Raw genomic sequence first — 9,547 nt, 5'->3', positions numbered from 1 at the left:
TGCAGTACCGATTAAAATTGATCAAAACCCATTCCTACGTAAGAAAAAATGTTAAAAATATATAAAAAAAACTTTTAAGATCTCTCCCAAAATATTTACCTCTTTAATCTGAAACCAGTAAAAGGAGTTTCTAGAAAAAAAATGAAAAAAATATTATAAAGTTAGTTTATTAAAAAAAAAAAGAAAAACTTTACAAAAATCCAGAATATTTAATGATTTAACGAAAAAAAATTAACTGAAAAATAATTAATAATAAATATCAAATAGATTATATTAATCAATACATAATTTAATTTTGCTAAATTATTGTTATTAATATTTAAAGTTATTTCTTTATTGAAAGATTTTTGAATAATTTTGCTTTCTAAATAAATTTTTTTTATAAACTATAAAAAAAACAAAATAAAAAAACAGTTCCAAGTTGTGTCTAATGTAAAATAATTACTAATATACTTGCAAAAATCCTCAACTTACTTGATGTAAAAACTGGTTGAAAAGTTGATGGTGAAGTTGATGGGGAGTTTAATAAGCGAGTTTACAAAAGAAAAAAATTTTTTTACACTAGTCAAAATAAGGCAAATCGGCTAAAAATTGGATATCCGATTTTAGGTCGAATTACGGCTGAAATATGTCCGATTTTTACAAAAAAAATATATTCCGATTGTTATCCGATTAACTGCCAATCAGATGTACTTCGGAACTTAAATCGGACATAAATCAGAACTAAATCATACTAAATTTGGACAGTCAATAAGATGTACTTCAGAACTTAAATCGGACAAAAATCGGACTATTTTTTTTTGAATTTATTTCAATTTTTATTATCAAATTTATTAAATGTATTTATTAATTAAATGCTTAAAAACTTTATAATTATATTATTATTATTAGCATCTATCTAAATTACAAATAAATATTGCTAATTCAAAATTATAATAAAATAATAATAATAAAATAAACCATGATTCGTACTTACGAATCTTGGTTTTGGTTCATCCATTCGTCAGAAATCCACCCAAACCTATAAAAAAAAGAAAAGAACGGTTATTAGTAACTGTTCATTAATATTAATAAAAAAAATTTAACCAAGATTCGTATATACCTACGAATCTTAATTTTTTTCCGTTCTCCGGAACTTGAAAGTCCACCCGAACCTATAAAATAAAAGAAAGGAACGGTTAGTACTCGTTCCAAAATAATAAAAAATAAAAATAAAAAATAAACCAAGATTCGTACTTACTTACGAATCTTGGTTCCTTTTCTTCCGATCTTCAGAAGTCAACCCGAAACCTAAAAAATAAAAAAAAAGGAACGGTTAGTAAACCATTCCAAATAATAAAAAAAAAACAAAACTAAAACCAAGATTCGTATATACTTACGAATCTTGGTTCTTTTCCGTACTTCGGAATTCGAAAATCCACCCGATCCTAAAAAAAGAAAAGAACAGTTATTAGTAACCGTTCATTAATAATATTAAAAAAAAAAAGAAAAAAAAATCAAGATTCGTAATTAGTAGTTACTTACGAATCTTGATTTTCCGTTCTTCGGAATTTGGAAATCCACCCAATTCTAAAAAAAAAGAAAAGAACGGTTATTAGTAACCGTTCGTAATAATAATAATAAAAAAAATTAAACCAAGATTCGTATTTACTTACGAATTTTGGTTCCACTTTTTCCAAAGATCAGAAGCCCACCCGAACCTAAAAAAGAAAAGAATGGTTATTAGTAACCGTTCATTAATAAAATTAAACAAAACAAAAAAATTAAAACCAAGATTCATATATACTTACGAATCTTGGTTCTTTTCAGTTCTTCGGAATTCGTGAACCTAAAAAAAGAAAGAACGGTTATTAGTAACCATTCATTAATAAAATTAAAAAAAAAACAAAATTAAAACCATGATTCGTATATACTTATGAATCTTGGTTTTTTTTCATTCTTCGGAACTCGGAAGCCCCTCCTGAGACACCGAACCTATAAAAAATAAAAGAAAAAGAACGGTTAGTAATAACCGTTCCAAATATTAAAAAAAGAAAAAACTAAGATTCGTAGTATGGAATCTTAGTTTTTTTCCGTTCTTCGAAAACTCACCCAAATGGCCGAACCTATAAGAAAAAGAAAGGAACAGTTAGTAACCGTTCATATAATAGGAAAAAAAATAAAATAAAAAATAAACCAAGTTTCATACTCGTACTTACGAAACTTGGTTCTTTCCATTCTTCGGAACTCGAAAGTCAACCTGATCCTAAAATAATAAAGAAAAAAATGGTTATTAGTAACTGTTCGTTAATATTACAAAAAAAAAACAAAAAAAATTAAACCAAGATTCGTTTACTTACGAATCTTGGTTCTTTTCCATTCTTCGGAACTAGAAAGCCCGCCCGAAATCTATAAAAAGAAAGGAACAGTTAGTAACTGTTCTGAAATATTAAAAAAAATAAAAACCAAGATTTTTAAGAATCTTGGTTCTAAATCCCCTTCCCCTTCCCCTTTCCCTATTTTTTACCTTAAAGTCCGGTTTCATGTTAAAGCTGGCGTCCTTCTATGTGTCCTACAAAAAAAAATAATGAAAAGAAACATTAGTTCATTTCTTAAATTAACAAAACTTCACTTTCCCGTTTTTTACCTTAAAGTCCAGTTTCATGTTAAAGCTGGCGTCCTACAAAAAAAAACAATGAAAAGAAATTCGTTTCTTAAATTAAAAAAAAAAAAATTAAAAAAAAATATGTAAGTTTCGAAATGAAACTTACATTACTTCCAAGAAAAAGAGGCAGAAGAAAGGTGTGAGAAAAGGGGGAGAGCGAAAGGGAAGAAGCGAGGAAAGGACGAAAGAAAAAGGAAAGAACAATAGGGAAGGGAGGGGAAGGATGAAAGAACAGGGGAAAGTAGGAACGAAGTGAAGTGAAAGGAAGGGATGAAAGGGGAAAGTTTAAAAAAGATCCTTTTTTAAACTTTGATATGCGTAACACATGACGTTTAATTAGACTATTTGACCAATGTCTAATCGTAGATCATGGTCGAATTTTTAATTGAATATAGGCCGGCCTTTTTCGACTAGTGAAATCAGAAATTGGCTATGCCGAATGTCACCTGATATACAGACGATCGTCAATTATTAGCCGAAATTTAGCCAAAATAAGGACGATTTGCCTTATTTCCGATTTGCCTTATTTTGACTAGTGTTAATGCAACTTTTTGTTGAAGTAATTTCTTGATATCTGTCATTTGATTATGTAGTACAAGAGGACCCCAGACATCACATATATAACTCACATTTGAGTTTTAGCAAATTCAATCAAAATTAGGTTAAACTCATAATTTTAAATAGAAATGAGCAAATTGATTGAAAATTAATTAATAGTCATAATTATGAGTTTTAGCAAATTGTGTTGATTTTACAAAGTCATATTTTATATTTGAGCAAATTGAATTTAACTTATCCTTTTTTTTTTAACTTTTATTGATAATATTTTTAAAAATATTAGTTTTAGGGTCCGAGTTATATTTTGGCCAAAATTAAGTATAATGCAGGCCAAAATTAAGCATAATGCAGGCCAAAATTAAGCATAATGCAGGCCAAAAACTGTCCAATTAGTTTCGCAACATTTTTTTTATTTTCAGTTTTTTGCGATTATCTCGGCATCCGGTGATCCAATTCATGCAGATTTTTTTTAATTTGTAGAGCTCGATGAGGGCTACAAAACAAAAAAGTTCACATAAATTAGACCACTGGATGTCGAGATAATCATAAAAAACTTGATTTTTTTTTGAAATTTAGGCCAATTTGCTAAAAAGTTACACTCATATTTTGAGTTTTAGCAAATTAGTATAGATTTAAAATGTGATAATTTGATTTTTAGCAAATTAGGTCTATTTTAGTAGGAGCAAAAAGTGCTAAATTCATGCAGATCAGTTATGAGTTATATATGTGATGTCCGGGGTCCTAGTACAAGTGTGATCATTTTTGCAAAACTTAATTTACCTAATTTTTATTAAATTATTGTCAAATTCCTTAATTTAGATGAATTTTGTTAATTCTGCAGACCGGCAGATATGAGTCTTTATTTTGCCTATAATTATTCTAAAAGAATAGCTCTTTCAACAACTTTCTTAAATAAAGAAATTACTATAATTTTAAATAAAATTAAAGAAAAGCTCAAATATGAAAAAAATTTAACATTAGGTAATTTATTTTAAATTATTTCAAATTAAATAATAATATTATATATATATTAAATATTTTAATTCTGTTATAGTGGTTGATGGATGGTGTGATGAGTCTAGAGTTCCGAACAGGTTGACCAAATTCAGGTAACCTGACAGGTTGACCTGAATTTATCAGGTCAGGTTTAGCAATTGCAATTCAGCATCAGTTCAGGTTGTAACATCAATATAACCTGAATGACCTGTTGACCTGAAACTATGATTTTATATAGTATAAGTGATGGTATTATAATTCACTTTTTATATTGATTTTATATAATAAAAGTGAGTTGCGATATTAGGATTCACTTTTTATATTGATTTTATATAATAAAAGTGAGTTGCGATATTGGGATTCACTTTTTTATATTGATTTTATATATAAAAAGTGAATTGCGGTATCAGAATTCACTTTTTTATACTGATTTTATATATAAAAAGTGAATTGCGGTATCAGAATTCACTTTTTTATACTGATTTTATATATAAAAAGTGAATTGCGGTATCAGAATTCACTTTTTTATACTGATTTTATATATAAAAAGTGAATTGCGGTATCGGAATTCACTTTTTTATACTGATTTTATATATAAAAAGTGAATTGCGGTATCGGAATTCACTTTTTTATACTGATTTTATATAAAAAAAGTTAGTTGCGGTATTGCGATTCACCTTTTTGTACGATTTTAATATAAAAAAGTGAATCGCAATATTTTCAAAAAAAATGTTTTGCACCATTTTTTTTTGATATATTAATAAAAATCCTGAAAATTTTCAGGTTTCAGTTATAGTTGGGTGCCGAAACTCTTCATATGCTGAAACTTATTGACCATATACTGAAAATAGTTCAGCTTTTAGTTTATATAGTTGCCAAATCTGAAAACCTAAACCCATTGCTAATATCCTAAGCCATTTCCAAAATCCTAATTTTACTGAAAATTTAACCTAAATCTAGATTTAGTAATGGTCTAATAGTTTGGGATTTTGGCAATAGTTTCAGCAATTGCATATGTCGAAATGTTTCAGCACCTAACTAAGTTTCAGTTCAGGTCAGGTCAAACAGATAACCTGATATAACCTGGAGATGGTCTTAAAACATCAGTAAAAACAAGATGGTCTACTGCATGGGATTGTTTTGACTCAATTATCCATTTAGAAAATAATCTCAAAAATGTAAGTTAACAAATATTGATACATTTAATAATAAACTAAAAATTAATTAATTAATTATTAATTATAATTTAGGTTCTTGAAACTCAATCTGAAATTTTTATTAATGCAATTGCAATAAAAAATCTTCTTCAAAATCGCCAATTTTTTCAAAATGTTGAACAACTTTAAGCAATTCTTGCACCTGCTAAAAAAGCAATTCAAGCTGTTGAAGCTAATTCAAATAATATGGCGTTAATTTTTTTGGAATTAATTCAGATGGCAGTTGCAATTAAACAAATTTCAAATTATCTTGATCTGAATTTCAAAAAAAATTGTATTAATATATTTAATAAACATTAGGCACAGTTTGATATTAACATATATTTTGTTGCCTTTTTTCTTTACCCAAAATATATAGGGATAAAGTTGGTTCAATTTTACTTATTAATTATTATATATGATATATTTATTATTCATATTTTTCACATTAGATGAGAAATTTCAAGACAGTACATTCCGTCAAATGGCATTAACAGCTATGAAAATTTGGTCAAAATTTGGTGGTAATAAAGAAAATTGCAAAATTTTACTATCACAACTTTAGTCATATAGTGATGGTGAGCCACTTTATGATATGAAATATACTGTATAGCACTGCCTAAGGTACTCTCCTTTTCATGTACTCCCATAGTAATATATCTGGGTATTTTATTAGACAAAAAATAAAATTTTTTAATTTAAACCCAGGTATAATTCAATTTTTTAAATGGGGTAAATTAATATAGACCCAGGTATTTTATCTACTTAACCAATAATTTTCTTATTTATAAATACAGTCAAACCTTGATATAGCGAACCCTTGATATAATGAATTTTTCAGACAACTATAATAAATTTCCCTTGCTATAATGAATTAACCAATCAAATCTCTTAAAATCTTCATTATAACCTTATAGCGAAGTTGAAGTCTGGACCCTAGGATTCGTTATAATAAGGGTTGACTGTAAATGATAAACTGTATTACTTAATTTGTGTTACTTAATTTACCAATAATTGATAAACTGTATTACTAGGACCCTGGATATTACATATACAACTCAGTGGCAACTTTTTTGCAAATTGACCTAAATTTCACAAAAAAAAATCAGTTTTTTGCAATTATCTCGACATCCAGTGGTTCAATTTGTATGAATTTTTTTTTGTTTTGTAGCTCTCATCGAGCTCTACAAAATAAAAAAAATCTGCATGAATCAGATCACTAGATACCGAGATAATTACAAAAAACAGAAAATAAAAAAAAAGCAAATTGGGTCTTTTTTTGGCAAAAAGTCAGTTATGAGTTCTATAAGAGATGTCTGAGGTCCTGTATTATTTAAATCGTGTTACTTTTAACCAATAACTGAAGAGTTATTAAAATTTAAATCCGTCTTACCGATAAAAACAAATTTTTTTTTTTAAGATACTGTTATTTTAATATAATAATATACAAATTTCAGTAAGTCAAAAAAAACCTTCATTTTATTATATAATATATTATTATCACAACAGTATGCATAAAAATATTAGCTAAACTATTATTTCCAATCTTGAATTACAATTTGTTTTTCATTTTCTTTATAGTAATTTTCTTCTGTTTCACTTTCATTACTATCCTTTGATTCACTTTCAATACTATCGTCTGATTCATTTTCATCACTGTCTTCTATTTTATTTTCGTCATTTTCTTCTGATTCACTTTTATCATAATTTGAATCACTTTCTTCTGAATCATTTTCATTTCTCTCATCTTAAACTTTCCTTTCAGGATCTTCTCTTCTCACCTTATGTTCTAATCGATCAAAATCAAAAATTAAAGTATCTTCTGTCCTATTCATAGCATTCAAAACACCACAATACTTAAATGACTGTCTAATCATATTGATATCAATAGCATCCCAACCTTCCTTTATCCATCTTACTACAAGTGAGTAAAATGGTCTTTTAATTTTTCCACATGATATATAATTTTTAATAGCTTCACTCATCCAGTTGTTATAAATATTTCGTATCTAATTTTAAAAAAATTAAAGGTTAATTTAATAAATTATTTAATTACTTAAGTTATGGTAAAATAATTACCTTTGACTTAAAAGATCTATTTAGTGATACATCAAGTGGTTGCAGATGAGATGTTAGGTCATCTGGAATAACTGCCAAATCAGTTCTTTTTTTACGAATCGTTGCTTAACTGTATCAGTTTTGTATGCAGAAAAAGAATCTAACACCAAAAGGGACTTTGGATTGTTGCCTCAATTTGCGCGTTTTATCCAAATATTTTCCACCCATCAGAACATCTCATTTTCGTTTATCTAGCCTTCTGGATTGGTACAGATTATTACACCATTAGGAAACTCCTTTCGTGGAATTTTCTTAAGTTTAAAAATGATAGCTGATGGTAGTTTTGTCCTATCAACCATACAAACCAAAATAACTGTAAAATTTGAACGTTTGTGTTCAGTTGATAGAATCGAAACAGTTTTAATATCAGTTTGCTCAATCGTTATATTACTTAATAAGTTAAATGCCATCAGTGTTTCATCCATGTTTCCTATTAAAGCTAGTAGATAATCATATTCTTTTCTAAGATATAGAATATATAGGGTCTGCAATAGAAAGGTATGAAACTCAAAAAAAATTTTAATTTTAATTTATATGCTAATTATGTTTTTTTTACTGAAATAAATGCAAATTTAATATTAATTCAATTTTTGATATTTTTTGAGTTTTGTACCTTTCTATTGCAAAGATCCCATATGAAAGAAATTCATGCTGTTACTCTATATAGTCTTCCAGAAGTCGTTGAGCAACTGTCATCTTCCTTCTATTAACCAATTTATGGCAAGACATAAAACTATTAACCCACTTTTGAGAAAACCTGGCATTTTCTATACCTGGATATTCTGCTTGGTATGATACTTTTTTAGCTAAAGATTGTGCTTTAGCTTGAATCATATAATGAGTTACTGTTTTTAATTGATTCTGAGCTTCTTTAACCTATTCAATAAGCTCATTTTCAAGGTGTGGATACTTTGAACGTGTACCTGTATTTAGTCATTGAGTGTAAGGAGTCACATTTGAAAGTTTTTTTTATTTTTAACTCATTCATGAAGTTGTTTTGGCTTAATATCATATTTATTTGCTGTTAACTGTTTACTATGACCATTTTCGTGATACATAATTACCATTAGTTTCTCTTGTGCTGACTGATGCCTGTTCTTTCTTCCAGTAATTCTAGCATCCCTATAAAAAATATATATACGGTTAGTATACTGTATTTTCGTATTTTGCGAACAGTATATTTATAGTATTATTACCGTATAATTACAGTATTTTCACATACTGTATATATTCGGTATTCTGCACACCGTATCATATATACGGTTTGCATACAGTATATTTTTCCAGTTTCACCCGTATGTTTTATACTTGTAAACAGTAGAAAAACCGTATATTTTATACCAATAAACAGTATATTGTTTTATATTTTATATTGCGAACAGTATACTTTTCCAGGATAAACCGTATATTTTATACTGATAAACAGTACTTTTTTCCAGTTTAAACTGCATATTTTGTACTGATAAATAGTATATATTATTCAATTAAATCGTATATTTTATATTTGCAAACAGAATTTAAAATGCATTTATAATCAATAAAATTTTTATTAAATAATATTAAATATACAAATATTTTTTTATAAATAATATAAATAAAAAACTAGTATAAAATAATATACTATTTGTAAAAAAAATAATATTAGCAAAATATAAACAAAAAAAAAGAAATTTAATTAGTAATATTATCATTATTTTAAATATAAAAAAGGAATAATAAAAGGTTCGTAAAAAAAAGAAATTTAATTAGTAATATTATCATTATTTTAAATATAAAAAAGGAATAATAAAAGGTTAGTAAAAAAAAAGAAATTTAATTAGTAATATTATCATTATTTTAAATATAAAAAAGAAATAATAAAAAGTTAGTAATATTATTAATATATTAGTTAGATATAAAAAAGTAATAAAACGATAGTAGTAATGTTAGTAATATATTAAAAAAATTAAATAAAATACATAAAAGTAAAAAAAAATATAATTAATATATGTTAACATATAATATTAATATAAAAATAAAAACATAAAACGGTGTA

Source organism: Rhizophagus irregularis, chromosome 18 (assembly GCF_026210795.1).
Source record: "Rhizophagus irregularis chromosome 18, complete sequence".
Lineage (NCBI taxonomy): Eukaryota > Fungi > Glomeromycota > Glomeromycetes > Glomerales > Glomeraceae > Rhizophagus > Rhizophagus irregularis.
The sequence above is the reverse complement of the archived record's forward strand: the minus strand, read 5'-3'. Positions refer to the sequence as shown.